The 13,671-nt window shown below is 45.0% G+C and overlaps 1 protein-coding gene across 2 annotated transcripts in view; it reads right to left on the bottom strand.

The window, feature by feature from the left end:
- LOC135712297 (uncharacterized) overlaps positions 1-13,671 on the bottom strand; it is a 93,144-nt gene that overhangs the window by 15,610 nt on the left and 63,863 nt on the right. The window contains exon 1 of one of the 2 annotated variants that reach the window (XM_065235263.1): positions 11,430-11,474. The exons of the other annotated variant lie outside the window; for it this stretch is intronic. The gene's annotated coding sequence lies outside the window, so the exon portion shown is untranslated. Of the gene's footprint in view, positions 1-11,429; positions 11,475-13,671 lie in introns of those variants that run through there. 2 annotated transcript variants of the gene reach the window in all.

The following is a 13,671-nucleotide window of genomic DNA, read 5'->3' as shown; positions in this document are numbered from 1 at the left end:
CGTCTGTGAATCGGTAGGCACCCCGAAAATCGGTAGGTCTGGCCACCCTGACCGTTTGGTACATGGATAGAGCAAATAATTGAATAGAGCAGTGCCTTCACACTCAGCCTATACGCTATTTCAATTGGGGCATGGAGTAGTTCGCCTCCTCGTGGTGTGCCCTGGAAACGTTAATTATCGAACCCAAGGGAGAGATATTGCGGCTAAACGAACTACCGCAGTGAAGCCCTGCACAAACCCTCGTTGTGCAAAGGCAGGAGTGACGCCGGGTTCTTAGTGCTTAGCACAAGCAGCTGGTAAGCGGTCACATCTGTCCTAAGCTACCCTGTTGGACAGTTGGCTGGCTATCACGTCTGCTTGGAACCGAGGCGAACAACGAACAGCGAACAACAAGAGGAGGTTGAGAAGCCCTGCACAAACCCTCGTTGTGCAAAGGCAGGAGTGACGCCGGGTTCTTAGAGTGCTTAGCACACGCAGCTGGTAAGCGGTCACATCTGTCCTGTACGGGCCCTGGACAGTTGGCTGGCTATCACGTCTGCTCTAGAACTCAGGCGAACAACGAACAGCGAGCAACAAGAGGAAGGCCCTGCACAGCTGCTCACTGTGCAGTAGCGAGTGTCATGTCTGACACAACACGTAGTGATGCGCCATAGCGCAACCGGCCCCCTCCCATGACATAATGCTTTCGGGCGGTTCCGGGGAGGGCAAGGGCCTAGAGCACAGGGTAAGGTTTAGTGGGTCGGGAGAGCTATTTATCCCATCCCCACACCCTGAGTTATCTTCTCAGGAGTCTGGGAGCAGATTACCCCCTGTATGAAAAAAAAAAAAAAAAAAAAAAAACGCTATTTCAAGGCTACTCAAATTTGGGTAGAATCCACCCAGTTCGGTCAAAACTGAACCTACCCAAACATTGGTAAACTATGTTGGGAGTGACAAGTTGACAAATGAACAAAGTCGATCGGATTCATGACGATGTTGTCCATTTGTCAACTTGTCACTCGCAACATAGTTTATCGATTTTTGGGTAGGTTCAGTTTTGAACAATCTGGGTGGTTTCTACCCAAATTTGGATAGTTTTGAAATAGCGTGTAAGCAGTCAATAATTCTCGCATCACTTTTCAAATAGACCAATGTAACATATACACCATTTTGAGAAAATCGAAGTTGAAGTTCGACAGATTATCATTTTAACTGTTTATAAACAATACATTATGCAATACTATGTTTAATGTAGTCAGTGAATAATAACGTTGAAGATTCAGTAGAAACGGTTAAATCGCAATTTTACTTTGAATGTCATGCTACAATATAGAAAAAAATCACATGGGACGTTTTGACTAGTCAAGTTGTACATCGGACATGTTACATTGGTCGATTTTTTCTCAATGACATAATCAATGAGTGTTTCATTGAACGTTTTGTTCTACATGATTCCCTAGATTCCCTTTCACAGATTTCAGAGTAGAGTACCTAACTTTAGATTGGCCCCACCTTTAGAAAATGAGTACCAATCATGTTAGGCAGTCCGAATGACCGAACTAACAACCATGTACCCATCATTTCAAACTGTACATTGGACAATGTTTGATCTATTATTATTAGGATGGGTCAATATGATATTTTTTTCAGAACAACTGTGCAAAATTTGGGGACGATTAGTTGTAACCCGGCTTTCCGCATTGCGTTTGAAATTTGTATGGAAATTAGTATGAGAATACCTACTTTTTTGCATCTCTATTATTAGGGACCACAAACCACGCATCTAAATACTATAGCCCAGGAAGTGCCTTACAACTTTGCTGAAGGATGTATGGTGCTAGAATGTATCTAAAAAAGTTATAGCTGTTCAAAGGTCAATGGCCCGAATTAAATGCCAAAAATCCCTTTTTCTGCCAACACTGCCGGTGTACCAATGAAAGTCAGACTACAAACTGAAATAACTTCGGAGTTTCTTATCTTATCGTTGTGATATGTTCAGATGAATTATTCAAAACCAATTTTTCAATCTCATAGGCATATTAAAAGATGAGAGGGGGGGGGGGATCTAAACCCCCGCCCCTCACTCATTTAAATGGAAGTAAAGCTTCAAACTGTAATAAATCCGGTGTTTCTGATCTTGTCAAGTGGATATCATATGTATTCAAAAACATGTGCTCCATTGAATAGGCGTAGTTAGATATGGGGGGGGGGGCTTACTGTATTCTTTCCGCCCCTCTCTTATATCAATGAAAGTAAAGATAAAGACTAAAATAACTTCGGAGTTTCCCATCTCTCGAGTTGATCGGATGGGTCATTCAAAAACATTTGCTTAATCTCATAGGAGTAGTTGTAAAGCGAGTACCTCCAGTCTCTTCTCTACTCTTTTGGTGCAATGTACAACGTCAAATATATTCACACAAATGTCAATGAATTGTAATGATTATATTTCATTTTAATATATTCTACAATTTCTCAGTGTACTTTTTTCGATGCTGTTTTATCCCCTGAAGCAAATATTGCTGTTGAACTAGGTCTCGGGTGGATTTCTTGATAAGTCAAAAATTAGCTTCACCCCTCATTCAGCCATATCGTTGACGACAATCAAGGAAGCAACTCGTTGTATCGCAATGGACATAATCTATATCATTACTCCACTCGTTTGCCGGGTTTTGCATGAAACCGGTCGAAATTTCGAAAAGGAATCAGCACTGTTAGAAATGACGTTTGTCTTGGGAGCCCTACTGAAACGTAGCCCACTTAAAGTTAGCCCAAAAAGCGAAATCCAACTGTACCTGTGTCTGAGACGAAAATGGTGAAGACTGTTTTCGTTTTCTCCTGTTTTTCTTTTCTATTTTTGATATACGACTACTTCTGTGTTTTCTATATGCGGGTGGCCCTAATGCCAGTTTAATATTTCAAATAAAAGCTTTATAAAGAAATTTAAAATTTTCCAAATGCTAATAATTCAAACAACATCTCCTCACTAACAAATGAACGGACAAGTGGATATTAAATATTTACACTACAACGTGATGGCGTCTTACAATCAACTGCAAAACCATTGACTTTTCAATGTCTCGGCATAAACTAAAACAATATTTTAACTCCACATCGGTTTGAATAATTCAACCTGAACATACCAAATCGATAAGATAAGAAACTCCGAAGTTATTTCAGATTGAAACTATTGATATGAGTGAAGGGGAGCCTCTCGAGAAATGGTAGTACGAAGTAACTTTTTCCCCCGCAAGGATATCCACAAAGCCACCTGGAGATACCCTGACCAACACACAGAAAGCCAGATCGATCACGTTCTAATCGACGGGAAATTCTTCTCCGACATTATCAACGTCCGCACGTACCGCAGTGTGAACATAGATTCGGACCACTACCTAGTTGCAGTATGCATGCGCTCAAAACTCTCGACGGTGCATAACACACGTCGAAGTCGAACGCCGCGACCCAACATTGAGCAACTACGGGACACCGGAGTTGCCCAGGACTACGCGCACCAGCTGGAAGTTGCACTACCCACGGAAGAGCAGCTTGGCGCAGCTTCTCTTGAAGATGGCTGGAGGGACATCCGTTCAGCCATAGGTAGTACTGCTGTAGCGGCACTAGGTACTGCAATCCCGGACCGAAGAAATGACTGGTTTGACGGCGAATGCAAACTGTTAGTAGAGGAGAAGAATGCAGCACGGGCGAGAATGCTGCAACACCGCACGAGATTGAATGTGGAGCGATACAGACAAGCGCGGAACAGACAAAACTCGGTTTTCCGAAGGAAGAAGCGTCAGCAGGAAGATCGAGATCGCGAGGCAATGGAAAATCTGTACCGCGTAAACGACACACGGAAGTTCTACGAGAAGCTAAATAGTTCGCGCAAAGGCTACGTGCCGCAAGCCGATATGTGCAAGGACTTGGACGGTAACCTTCTCACGAACGAGTGTGAGGTGATTGAGAGGTGGAAGCAGTACTATGACGAGCACCTTAACGGTGAAGCAGCAGAAAACGAAGGCTACCGGCCCCTGATCTTCAAGAAGTAGAGGAGGAGATCGGTCGGCTGAAGAACAACAAAGCAACTGGTGTAGATCAACTACCAAGTGAGCTATTAAAATACGGTGGTGAAGCACCGGCTAGAGCGCTGCACTGGGTAATTGCCAAGATTTGGGAGGAGGAGATATTACCGGAGGAGTGGATGGAAGGTGTCGTATGCCCAATCTACAAGTTAAATTGTTGCAACTACCACGCGATCACACTGCTGAGCGCCGCCTACAAGGTACTCTCCCAAATTCCACGCCGCTGCCTGTCACCATTTGCAAGAGAGTTCGTGGGGCAATGCCAGGCGGGATTCATGAGTTCCCACATCATTTGTTCATCGATTTCAAATCCGTATACGACACAATCGATCGAGATCAGCTATGGCAGATTACGCACGAGTACGGATTTCCGGATAAACTGACGCGATTGGTCAAGACGACGATGGATCGAGTGATGTGCGTTGTTCGAGTATCGGGACACTCTCGAGTCCCTTTGAATCTAGAAGGGGATTACGGCAAAGTGATGGACTTTCGTGTCTGCTTTGAAATAGCGTTAGAAGGTGTGATCAGAAGAGCAGGGATAGACTCGAGTGGCACGATCTTCAGGAAGTCCATCCAGCTTCTTGGCTTCGCCGATGACATTGACATCATGGCACGGAACTTTGAGACGATGGCGGTGTTGAACGGAACATTGCATAACTCTTCTGTACACATCGTTGATTCCCGTCCTCACCTCATGGAGTTCACCTACCATACGCGCAACCTTGGTTCGGTACGTGACAGCTGCGAGTTAAGTTCATCTCCAATAGAAAAGCGTAACAACCGAGTGTATTCTTTTAATCGCTTAATAAAGTAAACTTGTTTTTTTCTAGTATTTCGCGTGTGCGTTATTTCTCCGTAATTCCGAATTCCCATGTGGCATTCCACTGTATAGAACCTGGACTTGCCGTCAGGTTATGAGCCCAGTTACCTGCCCTAAGGGAAAAAGACTCTGGTGCGGAAAGATTCGGTCAGGAAGAGCCGATTAGTTTTTTTGGTTACGTTCGCCGCGGGTGCGAAGTGAAATCGCGAAAGACTGGACGGTGCTCGTCGTGAAAAGTAGCACGAAAAAGAAGAGGAAAAGTGTTGCAAAGTTTTCCATTCCCCTGCTTAATGGGACGAATTGGCAAACTTGGAGGATCCGGGTAGAAATGTTGCTGTCCCGTGAGAACCTGTGGCACGTGATTAGTGATGATCCTCCGATAGTAGCGAACAGGACGGTTGTTTGGCAAGCAGACGACAGAAAAGCGAAAGCGACGTTGATCCTGCTGTTGGATGATAGCCAGCTGTCGCTGGTGAAGGACTGTGCTCTCGCTTGGGATACCTACAATGCGCTGAAGAATTACCATCAGAAAACGACACGTTCTGTTCGTGTGTCATTGCTTAAGAGGCTGTGTTCCATGAATCTCGCGGAGAATTGCGATGTCGAAAAGCACTTGCGCGTTTTCGATGATCTTTTCGATCGCCTGGATGCAGCTGGGATGAACTTGGACAAGGACACCAAGGTATGCATGCTGCTTAGGAGCCTTCCTCCCTCGTACGATGGTCTAGTGACAGCATTAGACAGCCGATCGGATGACGACATTTCACTGGACGTTGTGAAGTCAAAGCTGGTTGATGAGTTCAATCGGCATATCGAAAGGAAAGGTGTTCCAGTCAAGGTAGAGAAGGCGATGCGATCCGCGGAGGGTAGATCGAGCAACGAAACTCGTACCTGCCACTACTGCAAGAATGTTGGCCACCTCAAGTGAAACTGCCGGAAGTTCCTGGTGTCGCAGCAGAAAAAGGATGGGAGTTCCTCGAAGGCGGAAGGTAACGTGAAGGCAAAAGCTGCTCAGAGCGATGCGAGGAGTGTTGCGTTTACGGTTGCAGAAGAAAATCACAGCAGCTGGGTGATCGACAGTGGTGCGAGCGCCCACATGACAAACGACAAGTCGTTCTTCAAGTCGTTAAACGAGTTTACTGGTGGTTTTATCACACTGGCAGACGGTAAGCGAACACAAATTCAAGGCGAAGGATCTGGCATCGTGTACGGCATCGACGGAGCAGGTAAGGTGACCAAGATAGACGTAAATGACGTGAAATTTGTACCCGGTCTTTCTACCAACCTGATCTCGGTGGGTAAGTTGACCCAAAAGAGGTTTAAAGTGGTTTTTGATACTGACGGGTGCGATGTTGTTGATACGGATGGTACCGTTGTCGCAACGGGAGGTCGTCATGGTGGGCTATACTACCTGCGCGTTGCAGAGGCATCGATGGCTGCATCGGAAGGTCAGCATAAAGTGGATTGCCAACATCAGTGGCATAGACGGCTGGGCCACCGCGAGTGGGCTGCTGCCGAGAGAATCGTCAAAGAAGAGTTAGCTACGGGCATGAAGGTGAGTGACTGCTGGTTGCGATTGGTGTGTGAGTGCTGCATGGAAGGCAAGTCGGCCAGGCTTACATTTCCTCCGGTTGTTGATCGGAAAGCATCGCAAGTACTGGACATCGTTCATACGGACTTGTGTGGACCGATGGACTGTATCACTCCTAGTGGAAACCGATACGTGATGACCATCACGGATGATTACAGTCGTTTTACCGTAACGTACCTCCTACGGAACAAGTCAGAGGCAGCACAAAATATTAAGGACTACGTCAGATGGGTCGAAAACCTGTTTGGTCGAAAACCGCGCGTGGTGCGATCGGATGGAGGGGGAGAGTTCATCAATAAGGAGCTGCGTGGGTTCTATAAAGATGAAGGAATTCAACAGCAGTTCACCACCGCCTATTCCCCTCAGCAAAACGGACTTGCTGAACGAAAGAATCGTTCACTAGGGGAAATGGCCACGTGCATGTTAGTCGATGCAGGATTGGAGAAGCGCTTCTGGGGTGAGGCAATTCTCACAGCAACCTACCTTCAAAATAGGCTTCCCTCCAGATCCATCCGGAAGACTCCCTATGAGCTTTGGTGGGGGAGAAAACCTGATCTCAGTCATCTCCGTGTGTTCGGCAGTGTAGCGTTTGTGGCGTCAAAGCACGATATGTTTGTACGCCATTTGGATATTAAGACAGCCTACCTGTATGGATCTCTTGAAGAAGACGTATTCATGCGTCAGCCACCTGGTTTCGAGGTACTTGGCAAGGAACAACTAGTATGTAAGCTTCAACGAAGCATTTATGGATTACGCCAGTCAGCTCGTTGCTGGAATAAACGGTTGGATGAAGTCTTGGTAAAGAACGGGTTCAGAGCAGCTGCAGCCGACCCATGTTTGTATGTGAAGGAAGGCGGTAAGGCGAAAGTGTTCCTGATGGTGTACGTAGATGACCTTCTTGTTGGATCAACGGATGAAACGAAAATAGAGAAGATTTGCCGAGGATTGCGAATGGAATTCGAGTTAACCTGTCTCGGGGAAGTAAGGCACTTTCTCGGTGTAGAAGTCAAACGTGTTGATGGAGTGTTCAAGCTAAGTCTGCGGAATTACATCGACAAGTTAATTAATGAGTTTGGGATGGAGCAGTGCAAGACAGCAAAGTCGCCGATGGATCCCGGATATTTGAAGATGGTGGATACTGGCGAAGCATTCGAGGATCCGACGAAGTACCGTAGTCTCGTTGGAGGTCTTCTGTACCTGGCTGTCGCAGCAACCGCAGCGATTCTGGGACAAAACTTTAGTGAACCTCGTGACCGCAGCGAAGCGTGTTCTTCGTTTTCTGAAAGCAACGAAATGTCATCAGCTGCAGCTAGGAGGCGAGAAGGATCAGAACCTAATCGGGTTTTCGGACGCTGACTGGGCGGGTGACGTCAAGAGTAGAAGATCAACGTCCGGAATGGTATTCAAGTTTGGAGGCGGAGTTGTTACATGGGCTAGCCGACGCCAATCAAGTGTTAGTCTTTCGTCGATGGAGGCTGAGTACCTAGCCCTCAGTGAAACATGTCAAGAAGCGATATGGCTCAGAGCTCCTCAATGATTTCGGTGAAACCCAGAATCAACCCACCCTCGTAATGGAGGACAATCAAGGGTGTTTGGCATTCGTGCGTTCCGAGAGAAAAAGCAGACGCAGCAAGCACATAGACACAAGAGAGCGTTTTGTTCAGGAGTTGTGTGTGAAACAGCAAATACGACTAGAGTATTGTCCGACTGATCGGATGCTTGCAGACATCATGACCAAGCCGCTTGGACCGCAGAAGCACCGGGAGTTTTCTGAACTGCTCGGGCTAAAGGAGAACTGAAGAGATATCCATTGAGGGGGAGTGTTGAACCGGACATTGCATACCTCTTCTGTACACATCGTTGATTCCCGTCCTCACCTCATGGAGTTCACCTACCATACGCACAACCTTGGTTCGGTACGTGACAGCTGCGAGTAAAGTTCATCTCCAATAGAAAAGCGTAACAACCGCGTGTATTCTTTTAATCGCTTAATAAAGTAAACTTGTTTTTTCTAGTATTTCGCGTGTGCGTTATTTCTCCGTAATTCCGAATTCCCGTGTGGCATTCCACTGTATAGAACCTGGACTTGCCGTCAGGCGGAACCGTACATCAGACTGAAGGCTGAAGCTAGGCGGATTGGACTTGCCATCAAAGGAAGAGCTTCTAAGGAAGACAATGTTAGCCTCCCACCCCGAGTTCAGATTGACGGGGACGAAATCGAGGTGGTCGATGAGTTCGTGTATTTGGGCTCACTGGAGACCGCCGAAAATGATACCAACTGCGAAATTAAAAGACGCATTATGGCAGGGAATCGTGCCTACTTTGGACTCCGGAGGACGCATGGATCGAATAAAATTCGCTGCCACATGAAGTTGACTGTCTACAAGACGCTGATTGGACCGGTAGTCATCTACGGCCACGAGACCTGGACTATGCTCGTGCAGGACCAACGCGCCCTTGGTGTTTCCGAACGGAAGGTTTTGCGTACCATCTATGGTGGAGTGCAGATGGATGATGGAACGTGGAGAAGGCGAATGAACCACGAATTGCACCAGCTGCTGGGAGAACCATCCATCGTCCACATTTCAAAAATTGGGCGACTACGGTGGGCTCGACACGTCGTAAGAATGCCGCACGACGACCCAGTGAAAATGGTTCTAGAAAGCGACCCAACAGGAACAATAAGAAGAGGCGCACAGCGGGCAAGGTGGATCGACCAAGTAGAAGGCGACTTGCGGACCCTTCGCAGACTACGAGGCTGGCGAAGTGTGGCCATGGATCGAGTAGAGTGGAGACGACTTCTTCGGACAGCAGAGGACAACAAGGCCTTAGTCTGATTGGTAAGTAAGCCGTTCGCGTTCGAGCATTTACCACAGCTGGAGGAAAATTCGTCCAGCATCGATCAACTTTCGTCAATGAAAACACAATCACAAAAGTCACTATAACTTCAGGGTTGCCAAACTAATGGGATATTGACACCTTGATTGGTACACTCCGGCCTACACTGAACGAAAAGTCCACAATACTTCGAATGATTATACTTTCGAATTTCGGGTGATTGCCTTATGGTTGAATTCGTTATATATTTGTATATATTTATTTGAAAATTGGCTGGAAAACATACAGTGCTCAGAGGACAAAAATTTAAGAATTGGATGACTTGCAAATGCTTCAAATTAGATTCATAATTCGATTGTTTACATTCCCATATTTAATAGCCCTGAACTGCCAATCCATCATGGATACAAAAATCGTTTGTTGGTGGAGGAAACTTCCTCCACCACAAAATAGATAATCTTCAGTTTCCACGCTTTACAGATGTTCGTACCACCTCTGATAGCAATGCATATGTTTCCACCTCTGTTTGTCAGCTCAGATAAGAAAATGACGTTCGATAGAATTTCATCACATCGATTTGGGTGATTTGCGTTATGGGGCAGAACCAATACCATATGCATTTTAATTTGGGATGACAATCATACTACAGAGATTTTTATGTATTTCAACTGAGTTCCACTCGATTCTCATACAACCGTCATCCTGTTGCAGCTATCATTCGAAAAAGCGATTTTGATATTTCGGTTTGAATAGTCCGAGGTTTCATTCGAACAGAGGATGATCTTTTGGTACAGTGTACTTCGGCACGTTCGACACAGCGCTTGCCATAGCTTTTGGCACATCTCGCGGCACAGCTTAGATGTAGAGTTGAATACCCCTTGTCTGAAGTACAACTCTCGAGAGCCTCTGGGAATCCAATCTTGTCCGAAAGTCTGGAAAAGTTCCAGGATAAGACTGTCAAAGTAAACTTACACGACAAGCTTGTAAATTTACATTATATACCAAAATTTGCACATTTACATGTGCAGTGCACTTACATGCTCCATTTTTTTATCATTGATTACAGATTACGTCGCCGGTAATTTTCATTATTTTTAAGTGTGGTTCAAAGTACCTTGAACCTAAAGCTTTACTTTCCAGAACAGATATAAAACAAATTGTTTCAAGAACTTTGGAGTTCTTCTGACTTTCTCTTTTAATGCAGATGATCCGCTAATGGATTGCTTCATAAAGCTTCTTCGACCTGTCTTTGGAAACCACTTTACTCAACTACAAATCTTTTTGAATCTTCTCTTGATGTTTTGGTAGCTTGTCAATGAAATCACATCAGCGATATATAAGGTTGATCAAAGAAAATCAGAACAGCTGTAAGTCGAAGCAGATGACGAAAAATCATGAAAAGGCTTTCTGGCTTATGGCTATATATTTCTCGAAGTAGTTTTTGCTCCTTTGAAAGGTTATCGATGTTAATCTGGAGGTCTTTCTCACAATACTTTTTTGAATCAAAGCTGTTTTGATCACTAATCACAAATCAAGTCCACTGTTCACAATCTTCGGTCGCCTTCTACTAATGATCCTCATTCTTCAAAATCGTTCCACAAATACAAAAAAAATCAAGAACCTTCAGAATTATCGACACTAGTTGCACCAGGAAGTATACACCGTCAAATCACCAAATCGACCAAAACTTGTTCCTAACGAATCGCTGAGCTCCTTCCGAGACTTCGGATCAATCAGACCACCACCGTGCACGGTTTCCAAATCACTGCTCTAGGAAAAAGCTCAGTCACTTTCAAACGTCCAACCATCCGGTATCCTTGATGACTTCTCATTCACGCTTCGTCACCGGATCAGCGCCGGTGGCAATTTCCTGAATACATATAAACTTCTTCCTTCCCCTTTTGAACCACGCGCGCGCACTAATTTGAGGCACTTTACTCTTCCAACTCAATTAGGAGCCCGCCTTGGCGACCTTGAGCCTAGGTTTTATGGTTCACCCAACACGTCGTCGTCGTGACCCCACTTGATCACCCATTCTCATTACACTCGCGTCGCCGTCGTCGCCGTCGTCGCCGTCGTCGTCGAAAAAACGACTTGGAAAAATCCCTCCAAAATCTACCTGCACTGTCCGAGCCAAGCTGGAAAACGTGATTGTTGTTGGCGAACGGTGTCCGGATCGAGACTAAAGTCAACCCGCGAGATGAATCTTGCTCTAGGCGACGACGGGCGGAACGCTGCTGCCGCTCGCTTAGAAGCTTTTTTTTTTCTTTCGAGTTGCATATTTACGAGCTTCTATGTGTTGTTTGTGCTTTGGTGCGACGCACCACGATCTAGCTGGGTAGAGGTGTAGCGTGTCGACGACAACGACGACGACGACGACAGAAGTAAACAGAAATTTGTTTTCTTGAAGGGGTTGGATGGTGGGGGCAGCGGGACGGGGTTGATCAACATACGCAAACAATTCGATGGACACGGCGTGGCTCGATCGAAACCGGAGAGTGGAAAAGTGCAATGGAAGCCAATTATAAGCGATGGTTCCTCACCTTGTGCGGGAAATAAAGCGGGCCGAGGTATTTTGGAACTTGCGATACGATCGGATGGATTTTGCATGCGAATCTCTTGAGCGAAGTTTGGTTGATCGAAAGACTGACCTTGATGATCGTATGTTTGATATTCAGCCTGGATGCATTCATTAATGACCAATTTTTAAAGATCACCTTCACCCCTCCCTATTTTTAAAGCCGGCTACGCCCTTGAACTATTTTATTTTCGTGACCATGATGATCAACTGAAGGCCGTTTCAGTGTGTCAAAGATCATTTTGACGCGTTTGTGTTAATTTTGGCAGATTTTAGACCATCTCAAATATTTACTTCGTTCTCTTGTTTGGCGTCTGGTTTTTATTCTACACATCATGTTGTCATTACACTTTCGATGTGTTCCACGCGATCGTCTGTTTTCTCGGCAGCAACCATTGTGTGGTCCTCCTCATTGTTATTCATCAGCAGTTCTTTCGGTCGATGCGTCGTCGACTTTGGAAAGCAACCGTTTAGTGATGAGTGTGTGAGCGCTCTGACCACCGTTGGCGTAACTGCCATACAATGAAACCACTGGAAACGGCTCTAGTTCTGATGGAGGAGGTTTTTTTTTTGGATAGCGGAAGATATATAGTTTTAAGATATATTGTATAGTGACCAAGAATCCTCGGCTCTGTAAAGTTAGTTCGTTTGAACCTTATCACATCAAATATATTAATAATCATGTTGGCATTTCTCTTGCATTTTTGCGTTTCCAAGGCCATTGTTTAAGTGGCAATGTTTGCGGATTTTTTTGAGTTTTTCAGAACCCATTTTGGCATTTTAAAAGCATTTAGCTATTTTGAGACCATTTTGGCTTTTTTAAGATAAATCTGGTGCTTTAAGGTCCATGCCGTTGCGTTCCATTTTATTGTTTTAACCGGTTCAACCCAATTTTATTCTTGGGTTTATTTTAAGGACTTTCAACACTTTTTGTTCGAATTTGGCTATAGAAGTACAACAATGAGCAGTTCCTACAAAATAAATGTTTTTTTGGTTTACCCTTCTTCGGTTTGCATTATATTAACAGCTGGTTAGTTTTGAGTTTTTGGTTCACTGAAAGCTATCTCGCCGGTTACCATACCAGCCAGAGTCTTGAAATTACGACTTACCAAATGTCCCAATCTACGGTGCCAGAGATTTTAATCTTCAACTTCATAGACATAAACAGAGCTTTGTTCATAGTAGACGTTAAGCTTATAAAAGTCTCCTCGTATTGGACACACTGCAATCACTTCACCCTCATTTTCCATCCTCGCAAGTGTTATTCCAAACAATATCTTGATGTCCGTTATAGCCAGTTCCTTCACGAAAAGTAGATTTGCTCGTAGATCTGGTACGTACAGAACGTCATTGATGGTAACTTTCAATTCCATGTTGTTAACTCCAGTGATCAGCGATGGAAATCAAACGAGCATGATTAGATTTCCACTTCATCGTCAACAGAGTTACTCGCAAACTGTACGCTTTACGACTAACAGTTAATCATCACCCGTCATGATCAAACGTTGCTACAAAAGCAGCCCACAGAAAATCAATCATCGAGGGATTGAGTCCTGCTCAGAAAAGTGAGTTACCTTTTTCGCTCACTACGTACACAAATCGCAACTCGTGTGTATTTCACATGACGAGAGTGAGGTGTGAGAGTGAGTGTTCTTTTTGTATTTTGCTGCGTTTGTTGTTCATTAGCAGTGTGGGCTTGAAGATGCAGGGCACGGTTGCTAGCAGGCTGCAAGCAATAAGAAAAAAATAGATATAAGCGAATTCCCCGTCAATTCGGGGTTTC

Source organism: Ochlerotatus camptorhynchus, unplaced genomic scaffold, assembly GCF_037179485.1.
Source record: "Ochlerotatus camptorhynchus isolate MF236.1 unplaced genomic scaffold, CSIRO-AGI_Acam_v1.1 ptg000467l, whole genome shotgun sequence".
NCBI classification, from domain to species: Eukaryota; Metazoa; Arthropoda; class Insecta; order Diptera; family Culicidae; genus Ochlerotatus; species Ochlerotatus camptorhynchus.
Note: the sequence above shows the minus strand (reverse complement) of the source record. Positions and strands in the feature narration are given on the sequence as shown.